This window comes from Dendrobium catenatum, unplaced genomic scaffold (genome assembly GCF_001605985.2).
Source record: "Dendrobium catenatum unplaced genomic scaffold, ASM160598v2 fragScaff_scaffold_692, whole genome shotgun sequence".
Taxonomy (NCBI): domain Eukaryota; kingdom Viridiplantae; phylum Streptophyta; class Magnoliopsida; order Asparagales; family Orchidaceae; genus Dendrobium; species Dendrobium catenatum.
The window spans coordinates 90,804-113,803 of NW_021319154.1; positions in this window are offsets into that span (position 1 = coordinate 90,804).

The window sequence follows — 23,000 nt, forward strand, 5'->3', positions numbered from 1 at the left end:
CATGTCTATCTTTTTACAATCGATTGACTATCGCATGTGGATGCTTGTTAAGGATGGTTATACACCTCCAACTTTTAAAACTAATGGCTTTACTTCTGTACTTCCTTTTACTGAATGGAATCTTGATGATAGGGATTTAGCTCAACTAAATGCAAAATGCTTGAACTATTTTTTTTGTGTTTTGAACTCAGAAGATTATGTGCGTGGCTCAACTTGTAAAGAAATTTTGGATAGATTGTGTATTACTTATGAAGGAACCAATGAAGTTAAATAATCTAGGTTAAATATTTTGATGCATGACTATGAACTTTTTTTATGAAACCCACTGAATCGATTTTTTTCATTTATACTAGGTTTATTCAAATTATCACCACATTGCATTCTTTAGGAAGAGAGCTAACAAATTATGAAAGTGTGAATAAAATTTTGAGATGCTTTCCTTCTTGTTTTAATACTAAGATCACTGCAATTACTGAATCCAAAGATTTGAATACTTATTTGATTGATAACTTACTTGGATCACCCATTGCTTACGAGCAAGGGGTGAACCAAATATAACTTGATGAAGATGAGCAAAATAAGGAGAAAACTATAGCGCTGAAGGCCAATAATAAGGATATTAATTCTTTTGGGTCTGAAAGTGATGATGTTGCCTTAATCACGAGGAAATTTAAAAGCTTTCTAAGGAAGAATCATATGCACCATAAAAAATAGAATAAAGGTAAGAATAGCAAAAAATATAAAAGTTCTTTTGATGTAGTTTATTTTTAATGCAGGAAGTCTGGACATGTCAAAGCTAATTGTCCTACACGTAAGGATCAGCCAAGCAAGAAGAAGGGTGAGGACAAACCCAAGTTTAGAAAAGATCAGGATAAGAAGCAATTCTAAAAGACTTTTCAGGTGGATTTTGCATCTAACTCATCTGAGACTAAAGCTGAAGAGGAGACAACAAACTTGTGATTGATGGGTGACCATCTTGGTCAGTCTAATCAAGAAGAGGTGTGCTCTCACCAAAGACCTTATGAGAGTATGTGGTACCTAAGCGGTGGATGCTCACGTCACATGACTGGAGATGCCAATCAATTTGTTACGCTGGAGGTTAGGGGTGGAGGCAAGGTTACTCCTAGAGATAACACCACCAGGAAAGTGGTAGGCATAGGTTTAATTAGAAATAACAAAAACCTTTTGATTGAAAATATTTTACTTGTAGATGAACTAAAACACAACTTTTTAAGCACCAGTCAACTACGTGATAAGGGCTTCATCATAATTGTTTTGGCAAATACATGCATTATTAGCTTGAATAACAACATTATTTTGTAGGAAAAATGAATTAACAATATTTACATGCTATATTTAAATAATATTTAAAGTGCTGCTTTATTATGTTTAAAAATTATTATTGATGAGTCTTAGTTGTGGTACAGGAGATTATGTCATGCCAGTATGAATACTCTTAGGAGAGTGACCCAAAAAGACATAGTTAGATGTGTCCCCAAGCTTGAGTTTTCCAAAGACCACCATTATCATGCCTACCAACTAGGGAAGCAAGTCCATTCCTCTTTCCATTCCAATAAGGATATTAGCACCTTTAGACCTCTAGAAGTCCTTCCAATGGATTTGTTTGGACCCATTAGCACTGCCAACTTAGGGGGAAAAGTCTTTGGGTTTATGATTGTCGATGACTACTCAAGGTTCACTTGGTTTAGATTTTTGTCACATAAGGGTGAGTCTTTTGATGAGTTTAGATCCTTCTCCACTTGGATGTAGAAAAAGTTAGTCTGTTAGATCTTGACCATCCACAGTGACCATGGGGAGAGTTTGAAAATGAAATAGTTGGAGACTCTTGTAAAGTTAAAGGGATTAGTCACAACTTCTCAGCTCCTAGGACCCCTCAGCAGAACGAGGTAGCTAAAAGGATAAACAAGGCCTTAGTTGGGGTTGTTAGAGCCATGCTTGATGAGTATTCACTTCAAAATACTTTTGGGCTAAAGTGGTAAACAAAGCTTGTTATGTGTTGAATAGGGTGAATGTTAGAGTCAAACTTAAGGGTAAGACACCATATGAGATCCTTAAGGGTAAGACACCCAACCTTTCCAACCTTCATGTCTTTGGTTGTAAGGTTTTCATTCTTAATAATGGGAAGTCACACTTAGGAAAATATGACCCAAAATTTGATGGAGTATTCTTAGGATATTCTAGTGTGGGGAAATCCTTAGGGTGTTTAATAAGAGAACTTTGGTGGTGGAGGAGACTACTCATGTAGTGTTTGATGAATATGATCTTAAGGAGTCTAGTGTTGAGGATGAAGACGGTGTTAGAGAAATTACCCAAGGAGTTGAAAATTTAGAGAAGAGTGGAGAGCCATAAAACCCTAAAGGTGTAGGTGAGATTACTCACCAGTAGAAAATGAAACTCTGGAGGAAAGGGTAGCCCTACACAAACCTTTCCTAGAGATTGGGGATATTTTTTGAGCCATCCTAAAGAATTGATCTTAGGAGACCCTTCTGAAGGTGTTAGAACTAGGCATGGACGAAGGAAGTGTTGAGTCCAGTAATTAGGTTGTTAAGCCTAAGTAAATGTCCCAAGGCTACCAAGAGGGGGGTGAATTGGTAGTTTTAAAAATTTTAAACCCTCTTAATGTTAAAGTTGAACCGAAATAAAATTTTCTTTTAAGGTTAGTAGAAAAATGTTTTTCAACCACAGAGTTGTTAAAACTGAAATTTAAAGTGCGGAAACGTAAAAGCTGTAAAGTAAATGACACCAGATTTATAGTGGTTCGGTCTATAACCAGACCTACATCCACTCCTCAGAGGCGCCCTCTGAGTATTGCACTAATACCAATAGTGACTCTCCTTTTGCACCCACAGCAAGGCGGAGAAGCCCTTACAACACACTCTTTTCACCACTCCCCGGTGCGGCAGAGAACCGTCCGTCCTTTTACACAAAAACCCAGTGTTTTGGATGATGGAACCTTTATAAGTCAATCAAAGTACATTAAGGACATCTTGAAGAAATATGAAATGGATAAAGACAAGCCAATAAATACTCCCATAATTTTTAATATTCAGATGTATAAGGATTCAAATGGAAAATAATTTGATCAAAAGAAGTATAGAGGGATGATTGGTTCTTTACTTTACCTGACTGCTAGTTGACCTGATATAATATTTAGTGTTTATCTCTGTGCTATATTTTAAGCTAACCCTAAAGAATCTCACCTGACTGCAGTTAAGAGAATTCTTATATATATTTTGGTGAACCAAAACTTAGAAATCTATTATCCTAGGCACAACACTTTTTTTGAGATTATTGGATATTCTTATTCTGATTTTACAGGATGCAGGGTGGATAGAAAGAGCACTTCTGGAACATGCCAATTCATAGGATAGTCTTTAGTCTCCTACTCTAGTAGAAAACAAAACTCTGTTGGACTTTGCACTTCTGAAGCTGAGTGCATTGCCTTAGGAAGTTGTGTGGCCCAAGTCCTTTGGTTGACGTAACATATTTTAGATTTAGGATTACCTATATACACAATTTCAATCCTTTGTGATAACACTAGTGCCATCTGCATATCTAAGAATCATATCCAATATTCAAGGACAAAACACATTGACATAAGGCATCACTTTATTAGAGACCATGTGACCAATGGAGATATTGAGTATACCACGTGATAATTGAGAATCAATTGACTGACATCTTTATTAAACCATTAGCTTTTGAAACTTTCAGCATCTTAAGGACTAGATTGGGTGTGATTGACATAAATGCATGAACTTGATGTTTACTGAATTATGAATTTTCTATTTTATTGCTTTTTTGTTTTGTTTCACTATGCTTGTTTTACTTTTTACTAGTTTTTATTTCTCTTCTTTATTTTATTTCTATTATTATTTTTTCTTTTTTTTATGATCACTACTGAAATGATATTTTATGCCACGCTTTTGTTTTTTGAAATTTTATAGTCAATGTTTTATATCTCTTTATCTATTAAAGGGAGAAAACGCCATTGATTATTTCTCTTTCTATAACTTCTTTTAGTGGTGTAAATTTTCTTTTCTAAACAAAATTCTATCTCAAATTAACAACTGGAATTTACGATTGAGATCATTTCTATCTTACTATAGTAATCTATCTTAGATTTATAATGTTCAAAGTCTTTATATTACTTTCAAGTTTTCTCATTATCCTGTCATTGCATTCATCATATAATTTTCAATATATTTTTGGATTCGTTCTTCCTTATATTAGAGAGTTAGTTTTATGGAAGATATACTCACAACTAAAAGTATTTAAGAGCTTTGAAAAGGCATCTAGCTTACAAAAATAAAAAAAAGTAGCCAATGACGTCAAATCAAATGATACACAATGACGTCAAATTGAGAAATATACACAAAGTGTATCAAAAATTAAAAGATGAGAAAAGTGCGCCATTCAATTGATAAGAGGTAAAAAATGAGCCCAATAAAAGCAAGCTCTATTCTCCTTCAAACTTTTAAAACTTAGAAGAATTTAGAGAGAGAAAGTTCTATTTATTTTAAAATTTTCATATCCAATTCTCTTGGCGGGTAGCTCATTGATGTTGGATGAGGCGGCGGCTTTCGCTGCTGATTGGTGGATTCCCCCCGGTGATCCTCCGACTGTTCTCATTTGTCGTCAAGGTTCGTTCAATCCTCTAACACTAGGTCCACTCAGATTTTACGAGCCTTCAATTGATGTTTGAAGAAATCCCCACTAGTTCCTGGTAAAGGCAAAGAAAAATTTCTTCCAGTTGGAGATTTCAATCTTCGTTCGGAAGTAGGACCTTCTCCGAATCATCATATCAATGACATAGAAGCGTCGTCTTCTTCTAATATGAAATTATTCAACAACAAGTTTAACAACAAAACCTCTAAGTCTCTATTTCTAAAAGAATGGGTTCCCTTTGCTCAAAAACTGTTGCAAAACACTCAAGTCGTTTGTAATAATGTCAATGAGGGTATCAAATCAGCTCCTTCTCTCAACAATATTGGTAATAATGCCCCCAATTCTATGGTTAGGAAACCAAACATCAAAGTCAATTTCTCAAAATATGATTCCTTAATATCAGAGGATGGAAAGACTATTAAGCTAAATGAATCTAGTATGAAGATCAATACTGAAAAACTGCAATCTTCTATTATAGTTAAAGTCTTTGGAGTCAATGCCCAAGTTTTTGTGATAGTCAGAGAACATCGTCGCCAATGGAGTTTATTTGGAAAATTTAACATCACTTCCCTAGGTCTCAGTTGGATTCTATGCTCTTTCTTTGAAATGGATGCTGTTGAAAAAGTTTTAGAAGGAGAACCTTGGTACGTCAATGGTTATATAGTGGGGCTTCATAAATGGTCTCATCTATTCAAACCTTCATCATTAAAAGGGCTTTCTTTACCTATATGGGTAAGGCTTCTTCACCTTCCATTGATTTGTTGGGATGAAGACAATGTGGCTAGAATTGCTTCTATGATCGGGCGCCATTATGGATAGATGGAAACATGTTTTAGTGAAGCAAGAGGGAGTATGCAAGATTCTGTATTAGAATGGCTCTTGATCAACAATTCCCAACTGGAGTTTGGGTAGAAGGATCTTGCGAGCGCTTCTTTCAAAAAGTTGAATATGAGAAGGTCTCCTTATTTTGTTTTAAGTGTGGAAAAGTAGGACATTTGATTGAAAAATGTAATGAAGGGAAGCCAATCTGTCTAGAAGCTAACAATTCTAAATCTGTTACTCAAATGGAATCTCAAAATCTTCATGATGTTGTAGAACCTGATAAGGTTTATGGACCTTGGGTGTTGGTTAAAAATTCAAGAAGGAGGAGAATTGTTTCAAATATGGGCAAGGAATTTCACAAAGTAGAAAATTTGAAGACTGCCAAACAAGTCTATGTTCAAAAAGTGCCCAATAATTCAGGTCAATTATGTGTTCAGAATCCAGAAGAATCAGAGAAAGAAGAAGGGGCTGGATGTGCATTGCAAAATGAGGAAGCTGATAATACAAAATTTATGGAAGAATCCACCACAGAAGAGGTTTGCAAAGATTTCAATTTGACTACAACAATTCTAGATAAATCTAGAAGAAAAATGGATAATCTTGTCTCTGTAATTATTAATAACAACTAAGACAATATTTTCCTTAACTCAGCTAGAGAAGAGGTCATTTGCAAAGATACAGAGGAAGGGGAAATGGAAGAAGGAGAAATTCAAATTTTAAAGATGGAATGCTTTGTTGCTAAAGTACCATTGGAGCTGGCTGATTCGTCAAAAGCCAAAGGAAAACTCTTCAAAGAACTCAATTCTTTGGGAAAAGACAACATTCTATCACAAAAAAGAAAAGGTGAAAATGCTAAGAAGATTAAAAGTGGAGTTTATTCCACTTTTAAGACCAAATGACGTCCCTTGCTTTCTGGAATTACAGGGGGGCCAGAAAGCCAGAAACATCTCGCTATTTAAGGGAATTTGTTAAAGAACATAATTCCTTTCTTGTGGGATTAGTAGAAACGAAGGTCGTTTATTTTGATAGACAAGATGTCAATAAACTCATTGGAGATAGTTGGGATTTTTTCTTTGTCCCAGCTGATGGCCTTTTAGGTGGAATTCTAATCAGTTGGAGGAAAAAAAAATTGTTCTTTTACTATTCTTCATGCTTCTTCACAAGTTGTGATTGGAATTTTTAAAATTCCAAACAAAGGGGAATGAATGACAGCCACGGTCTATGGCAGCAGAGACACTTATAAGAGAAGACAATTATGGGAGAGTTTAGAAGCTCATTCAAATACTCACCTTCCTTTTATCATAGGAGGTGATTTAAATTTTATATTGTCTCAAGAAGAAAAAATGGGAGGCAACAGGTTCACTTTCTCTCAAGGTCCTCAAGACATGAATTTATTCATGAATAGCTGTGATTTTCACGATGTTGGTATCATTGGGCCCAGATTTTCTTGGTGGATGGATCGCTGCCTTCTCAACTCAGCTGCTTTGAAGATCATTCAACCAGCTATTGTACGGCATCTGGGAAGAATTGCATATGATCATTTCCCTTTAGTGTTTAACATATTCACTACAGGTTTTAATGAACCAAAAAAGCTACAGTTTGAAGACATTTGGATTTTATTTCCAGCGTCCAAATCAATTGTAACAAAGTCCTGGGGAAAGACTGTAAAAGGTGATGACATTCAATCATTGAACATTAAATTTAGAAGAGTTGAAAAGGCTCTATTTCACTGGAGTAGAGCAAAGCATTCTAATCTCAACTCCCTTAAAGAAGAATTGAAGAAAGACATCATGGAGCTGCAAGAGGAAGAAGAAAATTCTGGAGGATTATCAGAGGAGAAAATCTGCTTGCTGAAATTTAAAGTAAAGGACCTAAACTCTACCTTGGGAAGGTTTTCTTCTTGGTGGAAACAAAGAGCTAAAGTCAAGTGGATCAAAGAAAGTGATTCAAATTCAAAATATTTTCACTTTGCAGCCTCGGCTAGAAGAAACATGAACTTCATCAAATAAATTAAAGATTCAAATGGAATAATGTGCGAGGAGTAAAAATGCATCGAAGACACTTTATTTAGGTACTTCAAGGAAAAATGGAGAATGAGAAAATGTAAATTAACTGGATGGCTGAAACCTTGCAATGTGCTAGATGAAACTGACATTGGAATGCTGATGGCTGATTTCTCTGTTATAGAAATGGAAGCAGTTGTTCTGCAACTTGAAGGTAACATCTCTCCTAGTCTTGATGGTATAACATATTCCTTTATTAAATTTTACTGGAATATCATTAAGAATGATATGTGGAGGCGGTTAATCAATTTTTACAATCTGGCCTGATGTGTGAACAATGGAAGGAAACTTCAGTAGTTCTTATACCCAAGCTTAAAAATCCTATAACTCCTAATTACAGATCAATTAGTCTTTGCAATTCCATCTACAAAATATCAACTAGAATCTTGTTGAATAGACTAGTTTGCTGCATTCCAAAAGTTATTCCAGAAAACCAAGTTGCTTTTATAAAGGGTAGGTCCATTTCGGACAATATCCTTCTTACTCAAGAGATCATCAATAAATTTAGATTTTCTAAATCTAGAAAGGCATGATGGCTATCAAAGTTGATATGGAACAAGCCTATGACAGTATGGGATGGCAAACTTTGAAGCGGGTTTTGAACATTTTTGGTTTCCCAGAAAAATTCTCAAAGCTACTTCTTCAATGTGCAGTTGACACCAAATACACCATTAATATTAATGGGTTAAATACTAAATTGATTTGGGCTAAATGTGGCTTCAAGAAAGGATGACCTCTATCTCCATTTTTGTTTGTTATGTGTTCTCAATTGTTAATAGAAGAATTCTTTCAAAAAGGATAAAAAATTGGAGTCAAGGTGTCTCCAAATGCAGAAAAAGTGTCTCACATTCAATATGCTGATGACATAATTGTATTCTCTATAGCTTTTAGCAGGAATGCAAAGAAAATCAAAAAAATTATGAAGAAGTACTGCAGCTCGATAGGGCAAAGGATTAATGTGTCAAAATCCTCATTACTCCTTGGAAAATCTGCAGGGAAAAACAATGCTAAAAATCTTGTCAAAAATTCTGGGCATCAAAGTAGTTGATGAGCTACTTAATCTTGGTGTTAAAATGGTGATGAGAAGACTTACTCGATCTGATTTTCAAGGTTTGCTGGAGAAAGCATATGACAAGCTCAATCTATGGGGTAATTGTTTCCTTAATCTCTCTGGTAAACTTCAACTTATCAAATCTTCTTTCTTGTATATTCCAATCTTCCTTTCAACACACTCTTTGATCCCTTTGGGAGTGCTTAAGGAATTAGACAAGTTGAGTAGAGATTTTTAATGGAGAAAAAAAGACAAGAGTAAGGGCATTCACTTTGTTGATTGGGAAACCCTTTCTAAAAGAAAAAAATTTGGAGGCCAAGGTGTCATTTCTGTTGTTGATAAAATTGATAATTGGAGAGCTAAATTTGCTTAGAAGATCTTTTTCAATCCTACATCTCTTTTGAACAGAGTTTTAATTGCAAATATGGTTAAGGAATCCTTGATTATGAATACAAATATGGAGAATCTTCATCTTGGAAGATTATCACCAAGGGAGCTAAATCTCTCCAGCAAATTTTGAGATGGAAGGTCTCGGATGGGAAGATCATCAATACACTTAAGGATGTGTGGATCCTTGAGAAAAGTATTGAAAGGTGGCCAACGTTTGTGTCAAATCTACAAGAAGAACAAAAAAGTTTACAATATTTTATACAAGCTGGTAGATGGAATATACCAAATCTGAAGCAAGTTTTTGGTTCAGAATTGCTTGAATTGATTTGCTCTGTTCCAATTCAAAACAGAAACTCTAAAGATGAAGTAGAGATTGCATTCAAGCATTATGGGAAATCATTGTTATCTCTATTTTCTGAATATAATTCCTTCAATGAAGAGGAGAATGCAAATTGGAAATGGTTGAAGAAGCTTAAACTCAGTCCAAGGATAAAACTTTTTTGGTGGAGATTGACCAACAAAGCTATTCCATTTAATGAGTTCTTAATGTATAGAAGACTCATTAACCACAATGGCTGTCCAAGAGGCTGCAATCAAGTAGAAGATGCGGATCATATTGCAGTTAATTGCTATTTTATCCATAAAGTTGTAAAGACTTTAAACAAATGGGGATTCAATATCCTGATTTTTCAAGATCTGAATTGCTGCATTAAAGATTTGATGGGAATTTCAAATTCAAACATTTTCTTAGGGAACTTATATTTTTATGTTATATTTCATTCCTGGAAAAGCAGGAATAAGCTGGTCCATGGTGTTAAAGAGGATAGCTTCAATATTGTAGCAGCTAATGCATTATCTTTCACATCCTCAACAATCAATTATGATCTTGTTACGATCAACTGGGATTCTAATCAGCTTAGGCTGTTCTTTTCAATTTGGAATCCCCCTCCAACCGAATGGATCAAATTAAATGTGGATGCTTCTGTCGGTAAAAACTATGCAGCAGGTATTGGAGGAATTTTAAGAGATAGCAAAGGTAGATTTCTATTTGCCTTTGGTTTCAAACAGATGCATTGGGATAGTTCTGCCTTAGAATTGGAACCTGTAATATCTTTCAACAATGTTCTCCAAGAGTGGATGTTTGAAGCAAAAGGAATCATTGTTGAAGGAGACAATTATAATGTTTTAAAGTTTATTCAAAATACTATCAAGGATGGAGTTCAAGGAGGTAATAATGCTAGCTTTGGTGATTTCTTTTTTCTTAGAAATTTTAATCAAGTTATTATTTAATTTGTGAGTAGAGGATGTAATAAGTTAGCTGATTGTTGTGCTAACTATGCTAGAAATAATGACTTTGTTTGGGATAGTTTGGAATCACATTCCTCCTATTTTCTTTAATATATTAAAGGAAGAATGTGACATATTCAAATTCTCTTAGACTTCTATTTCTTTGGTTTTCTATTAATAATATTGCTTTAAACATTTCCTTAAAAAAAAAAAAGAATATCCATAGTAAGCATAAACATTAGCCAAACCAAGCCGATGGAGAACCACCGTCAGGCAAAGCTCCTCCAAAATCACCCTTATATCGATCATTAAACCAAAATCATCTTCAGATAAAAACAAATCATATATTAACATAATAGAAAATCCACACTACGAGCATTCGTCAGCCACTCTAGGATGACAAAAAACCTCTGCCAGCCAAAGCTTCACGAAAATTGCATTAAGACTAGTCGTTCCGCAAAAATTGCCTTCAGCCAAACAAAAATCAAATCATGACTCAGAAGAAAATTCCCAACAAGGAACTCTGTCGACCACACAGAGCTGATGATGAACCTCCGATTGCTATAGATCCGCTAAAATCACCAAGATCACCTTCTTCTCCATGATCATCTTCTATGCAAGAATACCATAAGCTATTGATTAGTATGTCCTAGACAAAAAAAAAATAATGCTACCATCACTTTAAAATTGGGGAAGATTGATATAATAGTGTCTCTCATTTTAATTACATGTTTTTATCCTTAAAGCCTTTTCAATCTAATACATGTTTGCCCTCAAGAAAGGAATCAAGCATAATGACATGAAATAGTTAAAACGTCTACATGTTTTAATAATTACTTCTATTTGAGAGAACTGGGATGCCAATCAGCTCTATGGGCTGTCTTTACCATCTTAGCGTCCTCCACCCTCCAAGATGGATAAAAATTAATATATATGCTGCATTACTTTATACGAACAAAGTTGGGATTGGGGGAGTTTTTAGAGATTGCAAACGAAGATTCATATGTTCCTTTGGTACTAATTGCCTTCATTCGAATTGCTATCAACTTGAGATGCTGGCTATTCTTTCATTTAAATGATTTGTTCAAGATTGGATGTTTGATGCAGAAGGTGTAATAATTGAAGGTGATAACATTAATGTTATCAAATTCTACTAAGAGGCTACTAATAAAGTTGATATCAAGAATGTCAACGTGGATCCAAGAGGCATAAACTTTCTTTATCATTTCATGCAAAATGTTTTTCTTCATTCTAATAGAAGTTATAACAAGTTAGCGGATTTATGTGCTAACTTAGCTTTGATTTCAGATTTTTTTTTTGGATGACATTATCTCTAATAAAACTCCTTCTTTCTCTACTTTGTTGAAGGAGGAATTTGATTGTTTGTAGTTCCTTTTAATAAAATTTGCTATTAGCATTTCTTCAAAAAAATAATTAAGTTTATTATTTTCTAATTTAAAAAAGTTTATATTTAAGTTTTAATATTCTATCAAATTCATTTGTGGTATTATTACAATGAGCACGCTGATCGAGGGACTCCTTAGAACACAAAGCCCATCACCCCAATTGGTTTAAAATGAGATGTAGTTGATCTCATTTCCAATATGATAGTTTCATTTTGAGAAATATTTTTTTCTATATAGATTTTCTTGTTGTTCAATAAGGTTTCTATCCCTTTGTTTGGATTGGGAACTCTTAAGTTTTTTTTCCGTTTTAGTTTGTAATAGTTTTCTCTTTCCTTCTTGGAATTCTATAAAAGGCTATGTGGCGTGAATTTTTCCAAGGCTTTATTAGTTAAAAATTATATAAATGAATTTATTTGTTCAATGTCTTTAGAGGATTATTTGAATTTAAGTTTTAATTATTTAGATATTTTAAATTTCTTTTAAATATGTTTTCATTATTAAAGTTATTTGTCTTTAGGTTTTAACGAACATAACATTAAACAACTTCTAAGTGCTTAAAGCTACTAATCAATATATCCTAAACTAAAAAATGAAATGCTACCATCCCTTCACAATGAGGGTACAATGATTGCATAAAGTCATTTATTTTAATTATATTTTTTTTATTCTTAAAGCTTTCTAAATCAAATATTTCTTTTCGCACCTAAAAGTGATCAAGCACAAGAATATGGAAAATTGTAACATCTATATGTTTTAGTAATAAATTTTATTTGAATTTACCTTATTATTTACTAATTTATTTTAATTTATATTTTAGTATTTTCATTATATCACAATGAGCATGTAGACCCAAGGCCTCCTTAAGACACGTAACTCGATAGCTTGAGTTTTACCAGCTTAAAAACTTTAATAATAAAAGGTTGACCTCTAGTCAATGATGGGCTGAACTTGTTCGAAATATTAATTTTGACTTCTTGGGGCTAACATTATGGATTACTAAGCTCATTTAGTGCAAAATGGTCATTTAAGGGCTTATGGGGCCCTTTGCTCAACAATAGTTGACCATAGCTTGGATTTGGGTGCAATGTTTTTTAATTGTGATTTTGACTTTATTGGAAGTGCTCCAAGGGTTTGGTGGGGTATCCATGCATGAAATATTGCTTAAAGGCTAAAAGGGTAATTTAGTCAACCTAGGTTGACTTGATCAACTTGAGTTGACCAAGATTAGTGTTTGGTTTAATGGATGTCAAATGGTGTTTTATTTATATTTGTAGAAGGTTGCATGACTTGGTTTTACTTAGCCATTTTGAGATTTAATTTTATTTTATGGGAAACCCACCTAATAGCCTACACGTTAATATAAGAAATTAAGTACAAGGTCCTTAATGGGAACTAGGGGAGCAAACGAGTCAAGCCGACTCATGAGCTGACTCGGGCTCGACTCGTTAATGAGCTCTCTAGTCGAGCTTATCGAGTATCAAGCTCGAGTTCGAGCAAAATTTTGAGCTCGGTGTATTATCGAGCTCGAGTTTGATCCAAGCTTCGTTTGGCTCGTTTGATCGTCGAGCCGGCTCGATTAAAATGGGTGGGCAGATTTCAAAATTAATTTTGCACTTGCGAATTGTGGAGCAGCGGAGGGCGGGACCGGTCCAATTCTGAACCGGGTGTGCAACGGGAATCAGTGAATCAACAAGTAATAAACCTCTGTTTGAAAGCCGATCTATTATTTCTTTTTGCGTGTTGTGCGACTGGGCTGTGTCTCCTGTTCGAGAGCTAGGGCATTGTTCTTCTTCCTTGTCTTGTCTGCTGTTCTACCGGTGCTCAAGCAGGGTTCAAACAGTTAGTAGAGAGAGAGTTATAAGATTTGGTTTGGTTTTGATTCTTCTTCTTTTTTTTTTTTCTATTTTTTATTTTTCTTTGAAGTTTTTCTGGTGTTCAAGAAGGATAGCATTTAAGGATTTAGATTTTGGAGAGCTTGCTCCCTTGCTCAAGGTAAAACATCACTTATTTTTGTTGGAGCATCTTCTTAGGTATATTTTACTGAAATTTTTCCTTCAGTTTTTAGCCTCTCTGATTTATGAATTTGTATACTCTATGTTTGTATTTGATCTTCTAGTGAATAAATGATTTGCGTTCAATACTTGAAAATACAGTAAATAACTTAACCGCCTTATATTAACAATATCCTACAAGCAAGTTTCTTGGATTCTAAGACATTTCGTTTCTCTGCTCTAAATTATTGAAGACAAACAATTCTGAGTTAACCATGTGAGATTATGAATATAATAACTCTTCAATTCTTTTCATGTTTGTAAGTTTAATTAGATATGACTGATTCTCTGAAACTAGTACGGTTTTGTTCATATCTCTTTAATGAAGTTTGTACTAATAAATTTAGGAGATTAGAAAAATTGGCTTAAGAATATAATAACTCTTCATTTAATTTTCAATAGTTCTGAAATATAAAATGTATTTGAGAAAGCAAGTAGTGAATCTTTATTAATGCTTAGAAACTTTATTATTTAGTTTTTTGCTCAGTTTTGCATGCTAATCAAACTTCAGTCATTTTTGAAATTGCTAGTTAATTTTAAATTTTATACTGTTTGGTAACTATGGTTATATCAATATATATTTTTTATGTTAATTTTTTTCTGTTTGTTGTGTGCTATTCAAACTTTGTCTTTCTAGATGTCACATGAACCAATTGTTGAAGATAACATTAGTGAGGAGATAATTTTGGAGACTGTAGATGAAGTACCATCTGGAAGTGTACAAGAAAATATTGGGTTGAATGAAAATTATGATGTAGTGGAAGAGAATAAGGTTGTAGAAGGAGATGTTGTAGGCATATGTGAGCAGGAAGAAGATGTTAATCCTATTGCAATAAAAAAATGAAAGTTGACATCATCTGTTTGGGACGAGTTTAAGGAAGTGAAATGGTTCAGGCTTTGATATGTGGGTCGAATTGGGTACGTGCTCAGTATGGTTTGAAGGGAAGAATGAAGGTATTTATTTTTAGTGTTTTAAGTAATTCGTTGAATGTTTATTTTATAACGAATAAACTTTTCAATTGTTTATAGGAAGAGGAGGACGACGATGAAATTGAGATACTGATACCATGTACTTGAAGATTATTATCAAGGTAAATTTATGGTAAATGTTAAATGGTTACTGTACCTGCAATTTCTTTGCTTATTTTAACCAAGCAAAATAAATATTTATTCAATTTACTATTCCTACTGCTGTTGATAGTTGATACTGAGTTAAATATGATTTGTTTGCTTATTCTTGATTTTGTCATTCCCTTGTTTTCCAGTCATTGATTTAGGGATGTATGATTATGACTGTTTGTCTGAACGTGATCTTGATGGATCAATTTTTTAAATATACCAATTTTGTATGTAACTTTGAAAAATCATATTGCATTTCATTGTATCTATTCTCTGTATGGACCTTGGACTTCTCTTCGTTGTATCTACAAGTTGCACTTGCCAAAGAAACAATCTATAAGCCACATTACCCAAAAAAAATCCACAAAAAAATATTTGGATCTAGTTTGAGTAGTAGGATCAATGCCTCTGCTGTTTAAATATGACAATTCACTGTAATTTTGTAGTTATGATGAATAGCTAACTGTAATGCTCTGTGTTTTGCTTTTTTCACTGAGAATTGTTATTTCATTTAATGCATGCTTCATCTTGCAAAAAAATCATCGTCATCTTGTCAATAAATCTGGATTAACTTTTGTTTACAGATATTCTACTTTATTGGATTTGGGTTCTTCTGCATCGAATCACTTCTGAGCTTTTGGGTTCTTCAGGTATTGTTATTTCTTTCAATATACATTCTCTCAACTAATGCTTTAGTTTTAATTCCATAGTAAGTTTTATAATGCTCTTCGTTCTAATTGCAGTTTTGCAGGTAGATGAAGTCTTGAAAATGAAGAAGATATGAAAAACTTGTCATTTTGGTCATAATGTATTTTTAAGGATTGTTTGAGACATTATATATGATAATGTTTTGGGAATTTGGTAATTTGATCCTACAGTATTGACTATTTCAGATCTTTCATTTTATTATGTTTATGTTTGAGAAATTTGTAACCAAGCAAACCTTTATGGATTTATAACTTTCATGTTATTAATTTTATTAATATGATATCCTTGTGGTTTGCTATTGTCAAGAAAATGTAAATTTTTTTTATTTTTTTATATTAGATTTTATCTTAATGACATCATGTTTTTTATGTAACTTATAATGTGCTTTTTAATATTTTTTATATTTTTAAATATTTATTTTAACTAATTGATGAATTTTTTAATATCTTAAATTAATTTTAATTTTGGATGAATCTTATTAAAATTTTATTTTTCCTTTATTGTGCTTTTAATTTTGAGAATTTTGAAATATTATATTTTTTCTTTATTTTAAGAATTTATTATGAAGTTTTGACGACCCTAGGTCATTTATGTACATGGATGTTTGAATCATTATATAACAAAACAAATGACCTCCAAATGTAGTGAAATTTGAAACACATGTAAAAGAATTCAAGTTCTTTAAACCCGTTGAATTTTTACTCATCAAAGGCTTTCTAGGTTGAAACAACATTCACTAAACCTAAATATATCAAAATATTTAGTAATTTATTTTAGGAGCTACACTTACAATAAACACACCCATTTATAGAGAGAGAGAGAGTCCATTTTTTAGATAGAGAAAATTCTTTTTTTTTCAAAAAATAAATATCAATCTTCTTTTACTTTTTCAGGATTTTTTTAGAGGATGGCGGTAGATGGTTATCGGCCATCAGTGTCTTCATCTGTGATGTTGCAACCTATTGGTGGAAATAATATTTAGGTTATAGATGGAAATGTTCATTTGGATGGAATGGAGCTGATGAAATGATGAAGAAATGGTCGAGAGGATCTCTGGCAACAAAGGAGAAAGTTGGTGATGTTTCTAAAAAGATTATTCATGTTTTGGGTTTTGGTAAGGCTTTTTCTGAGGATTTTGAATTCAAAACTCCACGACATGAGAAGGTTATGTCACCACTGAAATTGATCAATCTTGGAGCTTCATCGTCTGGCAAGAAATGTTTTTTTAACAGATTTGGCAATTCTAATGCAATCCCTAGAAATAATGTGATAAATGTGAATTCACCAATTTTGGTTAACAAAAATGTTCATGATATTTATGGAAGTATAAATGAGGTCAAGGATGATGCTACATTATTGAATGTTAATATCAGATTGCCTAATGTTTTTTGAAATAAGGTTGGTGTGAATCCTTGGTACAAGATGCTCTCATTAAATTAAATTTTAAAGAGGAGGGTTTGGTATTTTCATATGATGGTAAAACAGTGAAATTGAAGGTGTCTAATGAAATTTTGAACTCAAATAGGTTGGTGAACTCTTTTGTAGTCAAGGTATTTGTGAGAGAAATCCACTCTCAGATTGTGGCTTGAGAAGTGAGACGTAAATGGAATCAATTTAGTCAATTTCATTTTACTACTCTTGGATGGGGTTGGTTCTTTATGTACTTTCAAATCAGCTGAAGCTTTCAAATCTATTCTTATTAGGGGCCTGTGGTATGTAAATGGGCACATTATTGGCATGGATAAATGGACTCTTGAGTTTTCTCCATTGTCTATGAATGGATTTACTTCACCTATATGGATTAGAATGCCTCATTTGTATTTATAATGTTGGGATGAGGAAAATGTGGCAAGAATTACTTTTACGGTTGGTAAACCATTAATGTTAGATGGAAACATGTTCCAATGGGGGAGAAGAGAGTTTGCAAGAGTTTGTGTTCGAGTGAAACTTGACCAATGTATTCCATTAGGTGTTTGGTTGGAGAGTATCTCAAGAAGGTTGTTTCAAAAGCGGGAGCCTGGAAAGATTTCCACATTTTTTCTTGAATATGGAATGATTGTCCATGTGGAGAGTGATTGTAAGAAGGGGAGCTTGGCTGTGTAGGAAGTGGTTGATGATGTTAGTAGGAGTTGACCAGATAATGCTTGGGTGTTGAGGCAAGAGGTGGAAAATGACTAAACTTATGGACCTTTTGTTCATGTCAATCATAAAAAGAACAAGAGGGTAGTTCAAAGAGTTATGGACTCTACATTGTGGAACCCGAAATAGCTCTCGAGTTTGAGTCCGACAGACCATATTCTTCTAAGAAATTGGAATTGGAGAAGGATAAGATAAATATTATTGAAACTGAAGAGGGTGAAATTATCGTGGAGCATGACCAAAGCAATAAGGGAATGGTAGTTGATGGATCAAAGAAGCATAGCTACCTAATGGAGGAAGGGTTGGGAAATTTTAATGGGGATAATAGTATGGACTCTACTTATGTTTATTCTTTTATATCTGTGACGGTAAATAAATTTGATGTTTTGAATAATGGTGGGGAGGAGATGGTAGAGGTTGATGAAACCAGAAAAAGAATGCCTAGGAGTGGTGATAAAGGTAATCAATTCTTATAAAGGATGCCTTAATGGGAAATATTGATAATTATGGATAGAGGACAAACGAAGATTTTGAAGATGTTGGTGTAGCTAAGGATGTTGGTGCCAATTGGGAGATGGCTTAGTTTAATCTTGCAAAACAGCTTAATCCTTTGGGGCCAGTTAAAATTCTTCCTCGTGGTAGAAATATTGAGGTTGGTAGTAAGAGAAGGGATGGAGGCTCCTCGACATGGTGTTTTAAAGAATTCGATTGCATTTTGGAATTGTAGAGGGGACAAGAATAAATATGCATCTCTTTATCTTAAGGAATTTGTTAAAGAATTTAATATTTTCTTTATGGGATTGGTAGAGACTAAAATTACTTTCTATGATAAAGAGGCCTTTGTGAAAGTGATGGGGCTAGATTGGGATTTCTTTTTTCTTCCATCAGAAGGTTTATTAGGTGGCATCTTGGTAATATGGAGATCTGATTTTGCATCTTTTTTTGTGTTAAAAACTTTAGAGCAATGTGTTATTAGTGATCTTAAAGTTTTAAATAAGGTAGTGTGGATGATTTCTATAGTGTATGGTTGTAAGGAGGTTCATAAAAGGAGAAACTTATAGAATTGCTTGTAACTGTTGTCTCATAGAAAGGTCCCTTCTATTATAGGTGGAAACATTAACTTCATTTTGTCTAAGGAGGATAAGAGGGGTGGAAGAAAGTTTTCTTTTTTTCAAGGACCCAAGGAGATGATGAATTTTATGAATGATAATTATTTTCTTGAGGTGAGGATTCTTGGACCAAGATTCACTTGGTGTAATAATAAATTTGGTGGCGGAAGAATTTTTGAAGGGCTAGATAGGTGATTGCTTAATTCGATTGCTATAGGATATATCCAAGTTGCTATGGTGAGACACATTTCTAGAGTGGCTTCAAACCACTTTCCGATTGTGTTGAAGTTTTTTTTTTATTCATCTATAAAGAAGAAAGGTTTTTTGAAATTTGAAGATGTGTGAATTTATTTTCATGCTTCTTCTTGAATTATTTCTAAAGTGTGGAATAAGTCTTATGATGGAGATGATATGCAAATTCTTGATAAGAAATTTAAATGAACTTTGAAGGAGTAGTTCTTTTCGAGCAAGGAAAAATTCAAGGATTTTTTGGAGATAAAAGAAAAACTTTAGAACAAAGTGTTACAACTTCAAGAGGAAGAGGCTAGGTGGGATGGTTGATTGAAGAAAAATTATGGCTTTTGAGATCTAAAGTGAGAGATCTGAATGTGCACCTTGCCCGTTTGATTACATGGTGGAAGCAAAGAGCCGAAGTAAAGTCGATTCAAGAAGGAGATTCTAATTCCAAATTTTTTTCTTGCATTTGCAAATGCTAGGAGAAATGGAAATTAGATTTCTCAAGTAAGGAAAAGAGATGGAAGTATGAATGAAGATGTGATAGATGTAGAAGAGGAATTTATCAGGTATATCCAAGGAAAATGGAGGGATAGAGAGTGTTTGAAGAAATGGCTAATTCCTTGGAAGGTCTTAGAAGATGAGGGAAGAAATATTTTGGATTGGAACATTTCCAATTCAAAAATCATAGACGTGATTAGGTGTTTGGGTGGAAATAAGTCTCCGAGTTGTGATGGAATATCTTATTCTTTTTTTAAAGCCTATTAGAATATAATTGGTGATGATGTTCGCAGATCTATGAATATTTTTTTTTTATTTCAGGTAAGATGTGCAAGGAATTGAAGGAGACTTTAATCATATTAATTCCCAAAGTCAATAAACTGGTTTTACCTTCTAGCTTTCATCCAATTGGCCTTCGTAATTCTATTTAAAATATTGTGGCTAATGTTTTTTTTTTTTGAATAGGTTTATATTGGTTATCCCTAAGATTACCTCAGAAGAATAGGTGGTTTTTGTTAAAGGAAGATCAATCTCTGATCATTTTCTTTTAGCTCAAATGGGTTCAATAAAATCATGTAAAGGACTCCTGCCTATCAAGTTTGATATGGAGAAAGCATATGACAGTATGTGTTGGGATACTATAAAACATATGCTAAATAACTTGGGTTTTCCTATCAAATTTGTGAACTTGTTGATGGAATGTGTTATGGAACCAAGGTTTTTTATTTTAATCAATGGTTGCAATTCTAAAAGGATTGAGGGGAAGAATGGATTTTGGCAAGGATGTCTACTCTTTTGAGTATCATTTATTTTGTGCTCTCAATTACTTTCTAATACTTTTATAAATAGAGGCATGAGTCTTGGTATCAAGACTTCTCTAAATGCACAGAAAATCTCTCACCTTTTATATGCGGATGATGTTTTGATATTTTTAGATGCTAAATTGAAAAATATTAAGAATTTGAAGAAGATTCTAATGGATTATTGTAATTGGACTGGGCAAATTATTAATATTCAAAAATCTTCTATGTTATCTAGTAAAACTATTATAAGGAGGAAGAGGAAACAAATTACAAATTTCTTGGGATTTAAGTTAGTAGATGAATTAGAGTAGTTGAGAATTAAGATTGCTCTAAGAAGACTGAGGAAATATGATTTCCAAAATCATTTGGACAAATCATTGAAAAGATTAAATTCGTGAGGTAATAGATCCATTTCTCTTGCAGGGAGAATAATTTGGGTCAAAATAGTTTTTCTTACCCTTCCTCAGTTTATTTCAACAAGTTCAGTACTTACTTTGAGCATTTTGAAGTAGTTTGATAAGTTATGAAGGCATTATATTTGGGATAAGCATGATGGAAGCTATGGGCTTCATTTTGTGGATTGGGATGCCTTATGTAAACCAACGAAAATTTGTGGATGTGTTATTCAATCAATGGTATCTAGGATTGGACCGTTGAGTGAAAAGTTTGCTTAGAATCTTTTAAAAAGTCCATTTAAACTTCTAAAAGAAATTTTTTGGCCAAAGTTGGTGATAACTGGTAAAGATGTTTAGAGAAGAAAGGTGGCTCGGCATCATGGAAGATCATTCTGAGTGGATGGAGGGTTCTTAAAAGTATTGTTTGATGGAGAATAGTATATGGATCTTGCATTAATGTCTTGAAGGATGTGTGGATAATGGATAAATGTGTAGAAAAATGGCCAACCTTTATTGCAAGATATTAGGATGAAGGTTCAACTCTTTACTTTTTCATTGTAAAAGGTTCATGGGATTATGACCAACTAAATATATTTTTTGGGGAAGACATTGTGAGCATGATAAGCATATTTCATATATGTTCTAATTTGGTCGATGATTGTATGGAATTAAAGCTTGCAATGGCTGGCAAGACTATTTCTGCATTGATTACAGAAGCTAGTATGGAGGAAGATAGGGAGGATTATTTTTTTTTCATGGGTATATAAGTTGGAGGTTAATACTCATGTGGAGCTCTTCTTGTGGCATGTTTGTAGGAATGCTATTCCAATAGATGACTTCCTTATGCATAGAAGATTATATGATAACAATTTATGTACAAGGGGTTGTGATGAAGTTGAAGATACTAATAATATTACTGCTACTTGTCTGAAGCTTATAAAGGTTATTAAATTGCTTAATGCTTGGGGTTCACTATACCAATGTTCTGTTCATTATAGGACTGTTTGCAGGAGCTGGAGATAATTGCTAGGAGGAATCTGTTCATTATTAAGATTAATTTTACTTTCATATGGTTATCATGGAATAACAGGAAAAAGTGAAGCATGGTAATGTGGAGGATAGTGTTGCGATTATGACTGCTAGAGTGATCAATTTTGTGAGTATTACTAATCCAAAGGAAATCATCTCGGATTACTGGGGTGCTAATTAATTTTTAAGATAGTTTTTTAAATTTTCGCACGCTCCTCCTTCCGAGTGGTTTAAGATTAACAATTGTGCTTCTTTGAAGAAAAATAATAAGGAAGCTGTTGGTGGTATTGTTAGAGATTATAAATGAAGATTTATGTTAGCATTTGGATTTGGATATGTTCATTAGGTCATAGAAGATTTGGAGTTACTTGATTTCAAATCATTGAAGGTGGTGATGCAAGGATGGACGCAAAATGTGAAAGGTGTTATTATTGAGGGGGACAATCATAATGTAATAAATTTTCTTCAAAAATTGTACAACAAACTGAAGGAATTGATTAGAAGATATGAAGATGAATATTTGTTAATTTTAAAAGATTTTAATAATTTTTATTTCATTTTGTTAGTAGCGATTGTAATTAGTTAGCTGATTATTGTGCTAACTTAGCTATTTCTTTTTATTTTGTTTGGGATGCTTTTAGTGAGAATAATATTCCTCCATCATTTATTTCTTTGTTGAAAGAGGAATGTAATAGGTTGTTTTTGTTTAAGTAGTTTATATCTAGGTTCTTTTTTTTATTATTTTAATGCACTTTGCATTTCTCTCAAAAAAATAAAAATAAAAACACTAAAGAGAAATGAAAATCTTACTCCATGTGAATGTATAGTTACGGCTTTTTAAAGTTATGGGTCCAAAATGGACTCAAAAACTTTAAAATTCAAATCACATAAATGTTTATCAAATCAAGATCCAAGAAAATTAGGATAGGTCAAGGATATACCCTGCTATATAAAATCTAAATTTGAGGTCAAACTAAACATTGGATCTTGAAAAAATTAACAAAATTGGAGGCCATTAATCTCTATTTTTCTTAAAATTCACAAGTCAAGGTAGCGTGAAAGTTTTTATAAAAAATATTAGAGCTCAATATCTTTCCAATGAGCCAAAGAACACTCAGAATGTAAATTTAATTTTTATGATTTTCTTGGAAGTTATATGCTCATAAAGTAAATTTTAAACTCATTTTAATCAAATAAAACTATG